The following is an 18,153-nucleotide window of genomic DNA, read 5'->3' as shown; positions in this document are numbered from 1 at the left end:
ATGTTGCTCCCCACCCCGCCCCCTTGTCTGCCTGCTGGAAAAGGCATCATCCCTGTCCCCGGACGAGGCCTGCACGATGCTGGAGCTCAAACAAGGCACAGTGCAGAGATGGAGACATTCCCTGCTGCTATCCTTCCCGGATAGAAGCCTCTCAATCGTCACCACCATGTTCTCCATCTATCAGATGTTCCCGTCAGCCCGGCAGGTCCGGGATCACCAGTTCCCTCGGTGAGTGCCCACCTCATAGCCAGCACAAGGGGGAGCCTTCCGTCTACTAGTTGTAGGACTTGGGAATGTATCTGCACCTCTCTGACTTTCCCTCTCCTGTCCGGAAAAGTGGAGGTGCTAAGAGGATGAACCTCGTAGGGCGACTGCAGGGAGTCATGGGAGGAAACATGGCACGCGCCTCTCTGGGGCCCGGCTCTGCAGAAAGGGCTGCTGGACATGCTGGGCGTCTTCGCGCTGAACATTTCCCTCTCCAGGGAAGACGCGTTCAGGCTCAACCCTCACAGGCCTGTGGTCCTTCTGGGTCTAGAGAAAGGAAACGGAAAGCTGGCAGCTTTCCTATTGGCAAAGGACCTCTGAGATGCCATCTAGCTGGTCCTGACTGTGGTCCTTTATGTGCCCAGGTCGAGGGGACACTGGGAGCAGGCAGAGCAGCCCAAGGGCCACTCAGGATTTGCAAAGTCCTGTTTGGGATGATTTCATTCAATCATGGCTCTTAAGCACCTAGGAATGCAGGCTCTCTCTAGTCACCAAGAGCAGTGAATGGGTAACGTAGAGACAATGTCTGGGTCTCCATTCTCGTCCCAGGGTCACATAGGCACTCTCCACATCCTAAGCACGCATGTCTAGCGTTCATCAGATGGGGCATCTCTGTGACCTACTCTAGGGATGAATGGATCCACCTCTCTTGGGACCACGAGGATGCACTCTACGATCAAGGAAGAACAGGATAGGTCTTTGGGTGCCAGAGGAGGTCCTGCTGCCTCCACAGAGCAGGGTGGGAGGCGACAGGGGATGTTGCTGGCGAGGGATGTTCAGAACCATGGATCTCCCAGGACTCTCGATTTCCATGGGAGAGCTTAGTGGGGCAGCTTCCTCTGAAGAGGCCAAAGAGTCCGAGAGAGGTGTGGACGGGATGCCAAGCACTCTGGGAAGCAGAGCCCATTGTGGGCTGAGTTGGTGCCTACAACAGCCATCCCTTGGATGGTCCATTCTTGCTCCGCCTGCCCCTATCCATATCCACCTCCGCTGACCACCACAAGTGGGGCCAAGGACAGAAAGGGTGGGGACCGGACCACTCACCCGTCGGCCTCCAACCAAAGCCCAGACACTGGTCTGCAGGGAGGATGCATGACTGAGGGGCCAAAGGACAGACCTATGGGAGGTCCCTCCCTCATCCCACGTGGTCAGCAGTCAGCAAGGACAGCTCCAGAGGGGTTGCAAGTGGGCTGGCGCCATTCTGTGGGGCCCACACCGAAAGGATGGTGCTGTGGGAGTAGCGTGGAAAAGGAAGGGAAGGCCAGGTCTCTGACTCTGCCCCACATTTGACTTTCCCCAGCACTCTGTGTCCCATCTTGGGAACCTGGCCTGAGCAGACACGGCAGGATATCGGGCAGTCCCTGCACACTGCCCATGTGGAGGTCAAGGGGGCCTATGTGCACGTCACGTGGCATGACCGGGACCTAAACACCCATGCCCCCGTTCCGCTGAGGCAGCGGGAACTTCTGCAGCTCACAGAGGCTGAGGCGGAGGGTAAGGGGCATTGCAAGCTGGGAAGGCCATCTGGGATGGGGCTCATGGGCTGGGTATTCCTTGAAAGGCCATGGGATCCGTCCTGTTCAGGGAAAGGCACATGGAGTGTCAGTGATGTGGCTGAATCGTTCCCCTTACTCCCACCCCCGTGTCCGCTATGCGACGCGTTCCAGCAGCTGAGCCGGCCAAAGAGCCTCCCATGGAGCGAGAGGCAACCCTGGCTCTGCATCAGCCATCACCTTCAGGGTCCGAGCCAGCCTCCCCTCCACCGGCTGCTCCAGAACTGGAACAGGGGCTCCTAGGTTACGGATGGTCGCCGGGTCCTGAGGCACAGACGGCTGGGCCATCGGCTTGCCTGGGAGTTTGCACGCCAGCTGTCGCAGGTGCCACTGAGCCCACTCCAGCCGCAGAGGCATCCTGCCAACCCAAGAAGCGGCTCAAAGAGAAGGAGCCTGACCTCCTGGACTTCCCTCCCAAGCTGGTGGCAGAGCAGCTCACCTACATGGATGCGGTGAGCAGCTGGGCCCCCAGGGTAGGAGGGCAGGGCCGGCTTTTCTTCTGCTCTCCGCTGCCCTATACCGGCTTTTCCCTGATGTGGACTCCTAGGATATAGGGCCAGATCTCAGCTGCAGCCCTAACCGACCGGGGAAACCCATCAGGGTTTTTAGACCTGAGCTTTCACTGTCCAGCTGCGGACTGTGGAGACAGGCACTGAGAAGGACTGAGGCAGAGGTACCACGCAGATGCAATGACTCAGAAGCGAGAGCCCGTAAATGGGAAGGCTCTGGTCCCCCGCGGGGAGGAGGGCAGCTCCCTGTGTGCAATCCCGTCCATGGGTCGCCCACCCATCTGCCTGGGAGCCTGAGCACCATCAACCTGGCTTAGGCATCTGATGCGTCCTGAAGGACAGGCTAGACACGGAAAGCCATGCTTTCAGCCACCAGGTGACAATGGGCACCTGTAAGGAGACAGGGACCGCAGGGATGAGCATTTGGAGGAGGAGATGCCCCCTTGGGAGCACCACCTGGTGCGGCCCCCTGGACATGGAATGATCAGGGTGCACACGCCTTCCTTCCTCCCTTCCCTTGCCTCTCTTGGCTCCTGGGGCATCCCGCACTGGCTTCCCTCGGAGAAGAAGAGGGGCATGAAATGCAGGCTCTCTAAGCAGGCTCCGGCCACATTCGCAGCCTCCTGAGCTCCAGCTCTGACCTGGGACCCCTCCCGAGGACATGAGTCTTGCATGGGCGAACATGTGTGGGGCTCAACACACCTCCCCCTGTCCCCTAGGAGCTGTTCAAGAAGGTGGTGCCCCATCAGTGCCTGGGCTCCGTCTGGTCCCGGAGGAACAGGCCTGGCAACGAGCACCTGGCACCCACAGTCCGGGCCACCATCGCCCACTTCAATGCTGTGGCCAGCTGCATCGTCACCACGTGCCTTGGCGACCCAAGCATGACAGCCCGGGACAGGGCCGTGGTGGTGGGCCACTGGATCCGGGTGGCCAAGGTATGCTGTGGGAGGCCCAGCTCCCTGAGGCTCGCCTGAGCCTCGGGAACTGCTCTTCTGTCTCGCTCCCTTCTCAGGGCTGAAGGCCCTGCTCTAAGGCCTGTGGTCCCTAGGCTCTTCCTCCCGGGGGCATGGCCCAACGTTGGGACGCTCAGTTCCCACGTGACGCCTCCTTTGCAGTGAGGGAAAATCCTCCCTCTCGCCAGCAGTGTTCCTCTTTAGGGCTGACCTGTGCCCTTCTGCAGCTCCCTGGACATCAGCTTCACCCGTGGGGGAGCCCTAAACCGAGGGGGGCACTAAAGCTCTCGAGCATCTGGGGCTCCTGCTCTCCCACTGACAGCTCCTTCTCCTCCCTCCCCCAGGCCTGTCAGATCCTAGGGAACTACTCCTCCCTGCGTGCCATCCTGGCGGCTCTGCAGAGTGCCTCCATCCACCGCCTGCAGAGGACATGGGACAACGTTTCCAGGTGAGGAGGCTTCTCTGCAGGAGGGGCCAGGATGGAGGCGGGATCTCCCACAGGCCTGTCCTTTGCCCCCCTCAGTCAGCTTGGACCTCCTGGGAGGCAGCAAACCCTGACCAAAGGACCTGGGCCCGGGGCTGCTCCTCTCAGCCTTCCTGGGGAACAGGCCACCAGGCCTCCTGCTTGAGAAATCCAATGTCCTCCATGCCCCACCCTGGCCTCAGCTGAATTCCATATTTCCACGTGGTGACTTGGCAGCCACTGAAGTCTCTGCCCATGGTTCAGCCAGAACCCCACCCAAACCGAGCTGTTCAATTAAGCTGGGAAGGGACGCCCAGGGGGACGCCCAGGAGAACGCCCTCCCATGTCCTACGAAGACCCCAGTGCTCAGAGCAGCCCAGAGCAAACCCTCAGCCAGCCCCGTGGACATGCGGGGCTGCTCCAAGAAAAGGGACTCGCACTCTACCCTGCCACGTTAGGACTCCCCTGAGCCTAACTTCTTTCCCTCTCTTCAGGAAGAGCTTCCGAACATTCCAACAGCTCTGCACAGAAGGCAACCCCCAGGGCAGGGAACTACTCATCAAGGTAGCACGGGAGGTGCAGGGCTCCAAGGACAGGAGAGGGGTGGGAGGAGGCGTGATCCTGTGTGGATGAAGTAGGGAATGGCCTGAAGCATTCCTCGGGGAGCAGAAGCCTTTGGCAGGAATGTGCTGACAGCCTGGGCTGAAGATTCCCCCTGGGGCTGGGACAAGCGGGTGCTGCCCATCCAGACTCCCTAGGCTAGATTTCAGGTCTCTCTGTGTCCATCCATCGAGAAGGTCCACATGGGGGCCCACATGAACGCGGACAGCCCAGAGGACAGGCCCCTGCTCACAGATGGGGTGGGGATGGGTTGTGGGCCACAAAAATGATGATCCTAAGAGGATCCTGAGTGCTCAGGAGACCGCAGGAGGTAGGTGGAGTTCCCCCTTCTGCCCATGGGAATACAGGCTCAGGGAGGCCAGGCTCCAAGCTCCAGGTCCCCCATGGACTGAATGGGGGAGCTGAGATTGTTCTAGAAGGACTCGTGGCATGCTTCAGGGGAATGGAGCGTCAGTATCAGCAGACGTAGGTCGGACGTCTAGGGTCTGCAGTCCAAGACGGTGGGCGCAAGGGGACTGAGGCTATTCTGCTCTCAAGGATCTTGTCCTTGGCCCTCTAGAAGCGGCCCTCGAACAAACTGGCCAGCCTGGTGAGGCAGCTGCAGAGAGCGCGGAAGGGGCTGCCCAAGAAGGTGAGTGTGCCTGAGGGACAGGGCCTCCAAGGCCAGGGGAGAGGGGCTCCTCCCTGAGGGCTAGAAGCGTCCAGATCAGGACAGGTGGGACCTGCCACTCCAGCTCCACCTCCTGCCTGCCGCCACAGTTGCTCAATGTCTTCTTTCCTGGGGACCAGGAGGAAGGAGTCTAGCAGGCTGGGTAGAGAATGGATTTGGGGCTGGGGAGGGGCCCGGGGCTCCATAGCCAGGGGGTTTTTTGAATTTCAAAAAGCAGGCCCTGGAGGGGATTAGGAGGAGTCTGATGTTCTGGGAGGGTGAGGGGAAAGCGAATCCAGGGGAAGCAACTAAGGGTCCTAGGCCCTTTTCCATGTGGGAAAGTGGGGTGGGCCAGGACGCTGAAGTCTTTTCGGGGAGGGCCCCTGTGGGCACCAGACAGCAGGGACTCATCCCAAACCTACCCCTCATGACACAGGGTGTCGTCCCATACCTTGGCACTTTCCTCTCCGACCTGGTGGTGCTTGATACAGCAATGGAGGACTACCTGGAGGTGGGTGAGCCTGAGGATTGTGGAGGAGGGACCAGAGTCCTGAGGACAGGGAGCAGAGAGTCCCCGGACTGAGCCCTGAGCTCTGAGTCCTTCGGAGACCTCCCTTCCCCACAGCCTCACAGCCGCCCCTAAGAACTGGCATCTCTTGCCCATCTCAGTGCTGAGGGAAGGGAGTCTGCGCCCATCTCAGTGCTGAGGGAAGGGAGTCTGCACCCAGACGGGTGGCCCAAGACTGGGGAAGCACCAGCGCATCCTGAAGGTGAAGCTGCATGCGCTCTGTGTGCATGGGCTGCAGCCTCTCCCTCAGACCTTGCCTGTCGGGGACAGTGAAGTCAGGACCCTGCACATCAGCCACACTTCAGGAGCCCAGCAGATCCTGCCTGCCTGAGGCGTCTGCCGCTCCCTTCAGTCACCACAGAGTGTTGTGCTGCAGGGTGCTGACCGGGAGCCCTTTCACCATCCCCCAGTCTTCCTTCCTCTGGACCCCAGGGCTTGCCCTAACCCCAGTCTCATTGTGTGTGTGGCTTGGCGGCCCACTCCGGGGTCCTGGCCTACGCGCAGCCTCAGAACGGGTGGGTGTAAGGTGCTAGGACTGACCGGGGGCCTCTTTCTGAAGGACAATGGTTGTCTACTTTCCAGGGCAATGAGATCAACCACCGCAAAAAGAATAAGGTGAGCATACGTAGCCCTGGCTGTAGGGAAGGGCAGGCAGACCCTATCAGAGACGCCCCTGGGAAGAACATTGCTTGGCTCCATCCACTCCCCTCCATCTCCCATTTCCTGGGACAGGTTGCTAAGAATGAAGTGCAAGACCCATCGAGTCAGTCAGTAGGGATCCACAAGGGCATCAAGGAGAACTTCCCTTGATGGAGGAGGGGCTAATTCTACTAGCCTCTGAGAACAGTTTGGGACCAGACGAAGTTGCATGCAGGAGGGTGGTCATGTGTGCCAAGACCCAGGACCCGACCCCTGTCCCGCTGCTCGGCCCTCACCTGGCCCTGTAGCTTCCCCACCCAGGCTCAGGGTGCATCCTGTGCCTCTGTCCCGGCCCAGGAATACCGAGTCCTCACGGACATCATGCTGCTCCAGGCGGCGGCAGAGAATTACTGCCTAGAGCCCCAGCATCCATTCACGGCCTGGTTCTGGGCTGTGGAGCGGCTCAGCGAGGAGGACAGGTGAGGCCCACTCAGGAGCTGGGTCAGGCGACGTCGGGGTGGACTCTTTCTGCTGGCCCCGCCTGGGATCCTCCTTCTAGGGCTCCCTGGGCAGCCAGACACCAGCTGTGGGAAAACCCTGGGAGGGACTCCTGAATGCCAGCTGCTGCTCAACTCACAGGTGTCCCTCTGTCCTTAGCTACAACCTGTCATGCCAGCTGGAGCCGCGGTCCTAGCTGGCCAGCAGAACACAAGCACCAGGACCACTGGCTACAGCCACCATCAGACCTGAACCCGTGCACACTGGCTGAGCCAAGGATTGCCCTTCGGCCCCTGGGCTACTTGTGGTGCACGAGCCCCATCCGCTGCTCAACACCCCTTCCTCTCCCCTACAGAATTACTTGTTCTGGAAGGGGCAATATTGAATATAATTAAAGGGTTGTTATTTAACCACAACCACCACCACCACAACAACAAAAAGGAATGAGAACCCTTGGGATTAAAGTTTTCTTACCCAAATAATAATAGTAGTAGTAGTAGTAGTAGTAATAATAATAATAATAATAATAATAATAATAATAATAATAAAGGTTTTTATTTTCTCCTCTACCTGCCCACGTGTGCGTTTGGTTCTTTTATTTCCTACGGTAATGTACAACGTGTACAGACTCTCTTCTTCATTCCTGAACCCAGAAATCTTACAGAGTCAGCAGCTATTCAATGGGGCAGAAAGGAGAGGAGCCAGCCCTCCTCACTTCTGGTGGCACTACTCATTACTGGTGGCACCTCCCAATGCCGTTTCCTCAGAGGACAGGTTCATTTCTGTGTCAGGCATCTGGGCAAACAGCAGACACAGCCCTCAGGACCCCTGAGATGGAGACGTTGCAGGTCCTTCCCCAGGAAGGCAACAAACCCTGACCAGGCGAGTCCTGGAGAGTTCCTTCCCCTCCCCAGAACTATGTGCTGCCCAGGAGAGGGGCTGCTACTCTACCCTCTAAAGCAAGGAGGACGATGTCTCGCTTCCTTGGGGATATGCTACGTGTGCGTGTGTTTGTGCGGGTTTGGACCCAGTATTTGGGACTGACGGTTGTCGAGTTCAGTCTCCTGAATTGCATCAGCACGATGTAGGGAAAACACATGCAAAGAGATTCAACCCTGCCTGTGGAAGCTCCAAAATCTGAGGAAGATATTTTGTAAATGGAAGAAGGGCAGGCAGGACGTCCCGTCCTCAGTTTCCCTAGAGGCTCTCCAGGTTCACCCTTTACCAAGACTGGAATCCCCCTGGGATCCTTATCCAGGATCTCTGGATTCCTTTTCCCTGCTTCTTTTGGGTGAGGCTGGAGAAAAACGAAAGAAACTGGGAGGTGTCTCTGGCTCTATTCACGTCTATGCTGACCTAGGAGCTAGGATGTCCAGCCATCCTGCATTTCCTTACGCAGTTCTTGGCAAGGCCGTGGGGCCCTTCAGGCCCCTGACCCTCTTGGTCAGGTCCATGGTAGCCACTGCTCCCTGGCTGGGGCCTGATGGAGCAGAGATTGGTTCTCCCTTGCCAGGATAAAGGTTCAGATCCTTGACCAGAGAAACCCCACACTCTCCTGGCTGGCCAAGGGCACTGTCAGGTCCAGGTGGTTCTGAAGTCCCTGGTCTCCATCATCCACCAGGTGACACACCCATGTTCCACTCACTTGTCTGAAATGGGGAACTCGCCTGACGCGGTAGACCAACACACACATGGAATGTGAGCAGGGGAGAAGCGTCTATCATGCAAATGGATGCGAAACGAAGCAAGGGTAGGAATCCTTCTCTCCAGACACAACAGACTCTGAACCAAAGGGGGGAGGTACGAAGCCACAGAGAAGGACACTACTTCCTCGCAAGGGAGGCCATGTAATAGGAGAGAACATCTCGAAATATGTAGACACGCACCATGGGAGCACCCAAAGGCATCCAACAGTGCATAACAAACATAAAGTCACCTTTGACAGCCGTACCATGCAGTGGGGGACTCTAACACCCCACATCTGCTAATGGACACAGGATCCAAACTGACAATCAACAGGGAATCTATGGCTTTGAGGGATGCACCCGTTTCAACACGTAGATGCAGAACCTTCCACCCTGAAACAGCAGCATCCGCAGTGCTGGATTTCCAGTGCACATGGAACATTCTCCAGAGTAGATCACACGTTAGGGCACAACCCAAGTCTCAACAAACTCCAAAAGATGGATATCATCCCACGCATCTTTTCTCAGCACGATGCTACGGAACGCCAAATGAACCCTAAGAGCAACCCTGGAGAGACCACGAATCCATGGAAGTTCAATTACATGCTACCCAACCAGCACTGGGTCAACCCGGAATCCAAAGAGGATGTCCAAAATTACATGGAAGCAAAAGGACACGCCAAGGGTCCCCAACCTTGCAGATACAGCGCCAGGGAATCTAAGAAGACAGGATCCAGCACCACAAGAAAAATCCCCAATACCATCAGCTGACACATAAGGACCTAGCCAAAGCACAACACAGAGCTCCTGAGCAGTCGCTCAGCCTGGGCGAGTTGGAGCTCCTGCTGTTGGGTGCAGGCTTAGCTTCCATCTCGACTCTAAGTCCCAGCCTGGGGGGTGTTCTTTCCTTTCTCCCAGGACCATCCCCACCAGGGCCACTGGGGAATCAACCCTTCAGGGGGTTCTCGGCAGAGAGAAATGGCCCAAAGGGCCCAGGAAACAACCACCCCTTCCCCACTGGTGGATCAAGGTGGCCCATTAGCGCTCCCTCTGTGGAACATTCCACAGTGCTTTTGGGGGGACGACCCTCTCAGGCTCTGATGCCCAGGGTTTCTCGGCAAAGGGCAGATTCCGACTGAGTACCCCTGGGAGGGACCTGACACTCTGCACTTCCGGCATGCTCGCAGCTAATGCCCCGGCCACCTGTCCCCGGAGCACACGGAGAGACAACTTGCCAGCGGACCAGTGGACAAAACGTCCTCTCTTTCACCACCAGGAAGAGATCGATGCGCAACCGTCTGGCAGCCACAAAGAGGTGTTTGATTGTCAGGAAGATCAACAGCCAGGCAGGGCTTGGTCCACCCCCACAGGCCTCTCCTCCTCTTCTCCTCCAGAGTATAGGGAGGCAGGATGACAGGAAAGACAGTTTGTTCAGTGGAAGCGAAATCCTGAGCTTGAGTCCCTTTCTCCCTAGTAGCCTGGGCACTCCTACGCTGCTTCCACTGTGGCCTCTGTGCAAGGCCATTCGAAACACCAGTGCTGGCTTGCGAAGTTCCGGGATACTGGGCAGAAAGCGATGGAACACAAGAGAGTCCCAGGGAAGTGACAACGGGTTTGGTCATGAAAGCTTGAAGCTGTCAAAGACCATCTCTTGCCCTATGTTCCCTTGGTCAGAAACCTTTCAGCAACCGCTCAGAGGAGAGACAGGCAGGTACAGAGCAGGGATGGGGAACCCTGGGAGCCACTGTGGACCGAACCGTGGGTGTTTTGTTAACATGGGCTTTGATTCATGTGTGACTTTTCAGAAACAGAAAAGAATAAAGGGAATCAGGAAACAGAGGCAATCAAAAACACCGGCTCAAATATAGGGAACATACTGTTGGGAACCAGGTGGGCGGATGGGTGGAAGAGGGGGTGGGGATTAAGAAGACACTTACTGTGCTGAGCACCGAGTCACATACAGAATTCCTGAATCCCTACTCTTCAACTGAAACGACGAAAATACTGTACGTCCATTAGACTGTATTTTCAAAATTGTCTTTGAAAGGTGGGTATTAGGAGACCAAAATGAGATTACGCTCTGAGAGTTTCCCAATCAGGTCTCCTCAGGCTGTACGTGAATGCACCTTAAAGATCAGTGAAAGAGCCCAAAGACAAAAGTGACATCTGTTGATATGGAAAGGCCAGTGCCCACCTCTGTGATCACAGAAAACACACACCTTCCTATGATATTGGCTGTCGTAAAAGCATTTCACCGACGTCCCCTTGGAGCTACGCTCCTCTGGTATTTCCATTCTCCTTGGTTGTGTGTCCTCATGGAGTAGTTGAAGGGAATATTGCTACCCCGTGTTTGGTGGACTAAACCAAAGCTGGCTATTTCTAGCCCCTGGAAGACTGAGCTAAAGGGCCTTCTGGAAAACATTGCACAACTGGATCTCTCATCGTCTTCCAGAGAAGGAAAGGGAGGCCCCAAAGGGCACCAGTGGAACAGGAACACAGAGGAGGTTCTCCTGACACCAGCATCAGGATCCCAACTCCCTGAGCAAGAATGAAGAACCCCCGTCCCCCCACACACAATGGACACATATCACTGGAATGGGTCAGTTCCCAGGAAAAGCGAAATGCGGCCAAACATGGGAAGGTACACAATAACCTCACTGAAAGAAAGCCCACTGGGATCCCCTGCCCTGGGTCTTAAGTTCCACCTATGCATGAAGCCATTTGATAATCACAGGGGAAGGGAGGGAAAACTGAATGGGAAGCCACCAGAGAGGGAGAAAAACGATGCGAGGCTCTTCTCTAAGAAACAAGCAGAGGAGCCTAACAAATAGCAGGGAGCACATGGGGAGTTAGAGAGGAGAAGGGAGTTAGGGAAAACTGGAAGGGGAGGTGAACCTTGAGAGACTATAGACTCTGGAAAACAATCTGAGGGTTTTGAAGGGGCGGGGGCGTGGGAGGTCGGGGTACCAGGTGGTGGGTATTATAGAGGGCACGGATTGCACGGAGCACTGGGGGTGGTGCAAAAATAATGAATACTGTTATCCTGAAAATAAAGAAAAATTAAATTAAAAAAAAAGCAAAGAAACAAGCAGAGGGTTGCTGGAGGGGAGGTGGGTGCGGGTATGGGACAATTCGGGCAGGAGCATAAAGGAGGGCATGCGATGGGATGAGCACTGGGGGTGAAACGCAACTGATGAACAGCTGGGCACTACTACCTCGGAAGCTGATGAGGAACTGTACGGTGGCTTACTGACTTTCCACAACAACAACAAAATACAATCCAAGGTTCTGTGTTTCCTTGATTTTCAAAGTGGAAAATACGGGATGATTTCTTTTCTTCCCTCAAGCAAGGAAATGACATAGCCTATTCACGAAAAGGCAATGCTCAGGACATTCTACCCCTTTCAGCCCTAAAGAAGTTTTTCAAACAGGCTTTCACCAGTTGCAGTCCTCATGCCCTTCTAGTCATTTCGGAGCACTCTTGACAGGGGGCAAACCCTTTTTTTCTTCAAGGTGACTCACCCCAAGCAGGTAATATCCCTATGTGCCACAGGAGTGACTACAGGTGCGCCCCCCCCCCCCAACCTTTCCAAGGGCCTCACTACAAGTTTTCCAGAAAGGTGGCATGAATAGTACTGGCTGGAAGGTGGATGCTGCATGACATCCATCCCTTTGTTCACTTGAGGGATGACTAGGGGCAAAGTCTCCATCTCAGTCGTGGACGTGCCAGAGCTCTCCAGCTCCCCTTCAGACACGGCCCTGCCCTCTCTCCCATAGAAGAACCTGCAGAACTACGTGACCATGAACTGGGAACACACAACAAGGGTACAAAGGTCTTACCTGAATTCAGCTCAGCATGGCAATGACAGACTGGTCCCTCTTGGAGGTTGTTCCCAGTGTCCTTGAGGCATTCGAACCCCTTCTTGGCGGCTGACTCCAGACAGTGGCTCACCTGTCACAGTGGCTCATGATAGAGGGATGAGAAGTTCCTCGGAGACAGGTGTCACCACACCACTATCATCACCCTTTGTCGTGGAATAAATCTATGTCCCTCGTCGGATTAAGAAACCCTTCAAACAGGACTGGAGCAGGTGGCAATAAAAGGCTCCCTTTGAAGAAGGGCTGAGCTTGGGGACATGTCCAGTCCTATGTCTCACTGCTGCCATCACCACACACAGTGGTGCCCCAAATGGGCAGGGTACCATTTCCAGTATACGGCTCCTGCTCGCCCAAGGTACCTATTCCTATCATCGCGCCATCGCATCTGGTCAGGACCCCAGCATTAGGCCTGTGCGTCTCCAGTTCCTGCTGCTGCCTGCCTCCACCAGCGATCCTGTTTCCTCTCTGAATTCCGAGCGCCGCAGCATCCATCTTCCTCACCTTCACAAAACAGGATTGTGCAATGATTTCATGGATACGACCTGCAAGGCACAGGATGGAAAAGAAAAGGAAACTCACACCCTGGACATTCAGGATACTTAAAATCTTTGTGACTTGAATGACGTTATCAACCAAGGGAAAGCACAGTCCAGAAGTCGGGAAAGCATGTTTGCAAACCATGGATCTGGCAGGTTCTCAATATCCACAATATCTAGAGATCCCAGGAACTCAACAACATCAACAACAAGAGAAAAACAAGTCAAATGTGATGTGTGAATGTACACATGGGCAAGAGACATAACCTCAAAGCTATACGCAAGGAAGGAAATTGCAAGCAATGAGATACCTTTATGAATCCATGAGGTTGGCTCCCCATGGAAAAAGAAAAACAAAACAAAACACAACAAAGCAAAACAAAACAAAACAAAACACTCGGGAGAAAGGAAAAGACCAAGCCATGGCAAAGATAAAGAGAATTAGGAACCTTGCTGATTGGGTGTGGTAGGAATGTTTAAGGGCATGCTTGTGAAATCAGTATGACAGCTCTTCACAAAAATCAACTTGAGTGGGACACCTGGGTGGCTCAGTCTGTTGAGGTCTCAGGATCCTGGGATGGAGTCCCACATCGGGCTTCTTGCTCAGCCGGGAGCCTGCTTCTCCCCTGCCTGCTCTGCCTGCCACTTCTCCTGCTTCTGCATGCCTCTTTCTCACGCTGACAAATGAATAAATAAACCGTTTTTAAAAAATCAACTTTCGCACTACCATGTGTTTTAGTACTTGCCCTTCTGTGCTAGGTACCCACATTCATGAACAGGATAGTATGGTCCTGGAGACTTATCTGAGCACACCTTCTCATGGCAGCATGGTTCCTAAAAGCTAACCCATGAACGCAATCCAAGTATCTGTCCAGGGAGGAACAGATGTTGTATATACAGACGTTGGGATAGTATTCATTCGCTAAAGAGGACAAAAACATTGACATGCGCCACCCCGTGGGCGAACGTTGAGGAGGGTGTGCTAAGTGAGAGGAGTATGCATGAAGATAACCAACTTGGACTCCACTCTTAGGACCTACCTAGAGTGGACTCCGAAGGACAGAAAGTAGAATGGTGTTTGCCAAGGGCTGGAAGGAGGCGCTCGCGGGAAGAGTCTGACGCATGCTAAAGAGCTTTAGATGGACAAGATGCCAAGGAGATGGGAAGGTGGGTTCCAGGGAGCTTGGGACAAAGACATTAATGCTTTTTAAGACATTTAGAATGTACTCCGTGAACTTCATGGACTTCACGACCTAAAAATAAATTGCACTGAAAAGCTGCAAAGATGGAGAAATGAACACAGGACCATTTCATCTGGCCCTTTATACCCTTTCCAGGTAGGTCCTCTCTCAGCCATTCGACTTCTGCCATTTTCCTTGAGACAACATGGAGCCAACAAAATGTCCTTCTGTGCCTACTTCGAGGTTGAAAGACAGAATTGCCCCACCCGGGACAACTTTATGTGAGAAGGTATTTTTCAGAGTTAATTTCTTGAGACCTGTTATTCCTTGATCATGTTTTCAAACAGAACCCAAACTGAACATTCTCCTTCGTCTGCTTGATTTTTCCTTCCCTGATTTTTTCCCCCCACTCAGAACCCATTGTTGATGCAAGGGCTTGGGTGTTCCTATGCCTGTCGTCATCTACTGACTTTAGCTTCTGCTGTTTCCAGTTTTGCTTACGTGTCATTCCTTTACCAAGTCAACTTTCCCGAGGCTCATTATGAATAGTAAAATATTTTCGGCCCCAGTTGGATTGAAAGAACTGACATCGAGCACTGTGCACGTCTCAGCTACACAACACAATGACTTCATGTTCCTAGGCCCTAAAAGGATGACCAGAATAAGCGGTGTTCACAAGGATTCCTGACCATGGGGGTGGGCGCAGGGAGTTCTTGGCCATATTCCTTGGCTGTCTAGGAGTATGTTCCCAGGCGTGGAACTCTGGGATCCTACGGTAGATTGTTGGTTGGGAGCATAGGAGCTAACAAATGCCGGTGAGGACAGGGAGAACAGGGAACCCTTGGACACCATCCGTGGGAATGCACACTGGCACAAGTCACTGTGCAACACAGTATGGAGGGTCCCACAGTCTAGAGATGGACCAACGCACCAAACAGTGCCATGCGAAAGAAAAGAGCAAGCGTTCCGTGAGACAAACGAAGAATACTCTGAAAGAGGGCTGCAGAGTCATTGGAGAGAAAGGCCCGAAAGGCCTCACTGAGGGGGACAGCGCTGAGGACAGAATAAAAACAAGGGAGCTAGTCCCACACAAGTCTGGCTGCCCTGTGTCATGAAGAGGGAAGGCACCTCTGCCTTAGAGCCTCACTACCAGAAGCTGGGTTGGCCAGAGGACATGAAAGAGGCATCCAGTGTGGCTGGAGAGCAACTGGGAGCAGAGCAGAGGGTGGTGAGGAAGGCAGGGACAGGGCCTCAGGCCTGGGAGACAGGTAGCGATCTCTTGTCCCTCTGCAACGGCATTGCCCCAATACCCTGCATCTTCAAATGCATGGACTGAATGCCCCACAGTTGTTGCAGAAGAGGAATGGAGGCACAATTCCGCATGCTTCCTCCACATCACCATACTTGTGAGCCCGTGGTTGTAACTGAGGCTGGACTAGCAGAGGATTTTCCCCAACTTAGCACCCATCATTCGGGGAGCCATTCAACTCAGAATCTGAGTTTCTGGGCGCATGTTGGCCTTGCCACTGCCTCCGATCCTGGCACTGTGAGCCTCGATAGATGGCAGCGCCAACCATCTGGGCATGTTTTTCGCTTCAGATTCCGAGAAGAAAAGGGGAACAAGGGAGAAGTGGACCATGAGCAAAGAAACTAGGAAGTGCGAAACTCCTTGCCTGACATCTAGAGAAACACGAGGCATGCTATTTCATCACGTTGAGTAAGTACATCGCGTGGCTCAGAAGCCACTCGCTAACCACCCAGAGCTTGCAGAGTGATGCCTCCACCACAGGTCAGGATCCCTGGGAGCCACTGTGAAGGCTGCTCCCCTCATATACCAGAACGAGGGAAAGAGGTCTCCTTCTAAAGCTATGTGGGAAACAACTGAACCGTTTCACTACCGAGGATGACAAAGTCTGCATCTTCGTGCATTTCCACCCCATCATGGTGCCCCATTATAATGACGCCAAGAGGGAAAGGGACGGTTCCAAAACGACACAAAACCGGGACCCAGGCCTCCTCGCAGCGTTCCTCCAGGCCACGTCCCACCCCTTCCTGCAATTCATCTGGCCTTCTATGTGTGCCTCTGATTTCCCGTGACACCGTCGCACACATACCACAAATACGGTCTACATACACCCTAAGATGTCCCAAGGAACTAGATTCTCCCTGGTCCCCACTATGCAGGTTGGGAATGTGGGCACTAGGGGAGACACACAATGACTGAGGACACAGGAGTGGGAAAGGACAGAGAACAAACGTCTGACTTCAGCTCTGTCTCCTGAAAGGGAGGACCTGAGTGCCAATTCCAGAGCATGGTGCCTCTGGCACTTTTGGCTCATTGTGTACAGTCCCGGGGAAGAGAGGTCAAGAGCCAAGTGAAGGGGCTGCAGAGAGGGGGTGACTTTAGGAAGGGCCCCAGGTATTAGAATCCTGAAAGCGTGACCTCATATTCTTCATGATAGGCCCCAACTGAACTTAGAACTCTGGCAACCAGGCACCCACTTTCAAAGGGCAACCTGCTCTCCAGCACACTTGAGTGGAGACCTTCGACAGAACACCATGTTCAGTTGTTGTCTTCCTACTTCCAGGGGTGCTGGGCCCACAGGAGCCCAGAGCCAGAGACATGACTGCAGTTGCAGACAGTGCTTCAGCCCTCTTTTCCGAAGCTTCTGGTCATGGGGCCGGAGACACCAACAGGTAACACAAGGCAGCTCGGGGCAGCCCACTGGAGAGTGGGCAACAACTGTGGTCCCACCTCAGCGGGCACACACCACTGTCCCTTACTGTGTGGGAGCGCATCTCTCTCTCTCTCTCTCTCTCCCTGTTTGTGTGTGTGTGTGTGTGTGTGTGTGTGTGTGTGTGTGTTTGTAGAAGTGGGGACAGGGGATGAGGGATATGCCCTTCCTGGGCAGAAGCAAGCTGCCTGGTGTTGGAGGCTGGACCCATCTGTCATGTTCATACCCCAGGTCATAGCAGGCTGGATGAAAAGGGGAGGGTGACACAATGATAAGGCTCATGGTAGTCATGAGCCTTAGAGTGTCCTCTGGCTACGTCCTTGCTCAATGTCTTTTCAGCCATCCCTCTTAGCCTGAACTGGAGAACACGATGTCTAGTGGGGGTGTCCCCTGGTGGCAATGTTCCGGGAGGCTGCTAATGGCTCTTGGCCCTGTGTCTATGGGGCACTGCCTTTTCAGAGCTGCACCCCAGAGACTGTGAATGAGCTGGCTGGGGACTTCAATGACTCCAACTCGCTGGACAAGGGTCAGGTGTCCCAGGCCACCCAGGATCAGTGCTGCTCTGAGGTGAGAATAGGAAGAAGCTCCTCCACACCCAGGGCCCCCATGCAACGATGGGGACAAACCTGGGGCCTTCCCAGAGTGTTTCCACTTGACTATTCCACCGGCCCCACCCCAGAGTAACCCACACCTCCGCACATATGCCACACCTATGGGTAAGTAAGGGAGGAAGACACTCTTCACCTACGTGGGACTGGTAGAGAATAGAGTGAATGCTTTCCGTGGCATGGGGGGAAGTTGTTTTGATTTCTTTCCTCTGGCCTTGTGTTGCTTTTCACAAAGCCATGAGTATCTTGGCCTTTTCCCACGGGTTTTACGATTTTCCCTACTCATGCCAGCTAACAAGTGGAGAACCCAGCTGGGTTCTGGAGAACTGGCCCACGCCCTTCTAAATCCTCATACCAGATAGGGTGATTGAACCTACAAAAGGGCCGGTGGGATCAAGCCATTCTACAGGTCTTTCTGGAATGTATCAACTCTCAGAACACATCGAATCCTAGGAGGTCCACCAGCTCACAGGCTCTTTCCCTCTAGGTCCTCACAGTCCCCCTTTCTAAAGGACGTGGTCTGCTACAGTGACTCGGTCTAGCATTGCTGCTGGAACTTGACGTGACTCAAACTGCTTGCCATTCCAGCAATGCTGCAAGGAAAGGGCACCTCAAGGGTCCTCACAGATGATTTGGGTCACTCCATCTGCCAGACCGTAGACCCAAAGATTGGGTGGAAGGCCTCCGATGCCTCCTGGCCCAGGTAGCTGGCTCTGGCATGAGCTGCTGCAAGGCTTCAGCTACTCCATCTCCCTTGACAAGCAGCAGGGACCTCAGGCCACCAACAACATCCAGTCCTGGTCTGGGGTGAG

At 54.5% G+C, this 18,153-nt stretch overlaps 1 long non-coding RNA gene across 1 annotated transcript in view; it reads right to left on the bottom strand.

The window, feature by feature from the left end:
• LOC309857432 overlaps positions 1–18,153 on the bottom strand; it is a 296,182-nt gene that overhangs the window by 67,571 nt on the left and 210,458 nt on the right. The window contains exon 11 of the long non-coding RNA XR_014307711.1: positions 12,243–12,823. This is a non-coding gene — a long non-coding RNA (uncharacterized lncRNA). The remainder of the gene's footprint in view (positions 1–12,242; positions 12,824–18,153) is intronic.

This window comes from Mustela nivalis (assembly GCF_964662115.1).
Source record: "Mustela nivalis genome assembly, contig: HAP1_SCAFFOLD_701, whole genome shotgun sequence".
NCBI lineage: Eukaryota > Metazoa > Chordata > Mammalia > Carnivora > Mustelidae > Mustela > Mustela nivalis.
The sequence above is the reverse complement of the archived record's forward strand: the minus strand, read 5'-3'. Positions and strand labels throughout refer to the sequence as shown.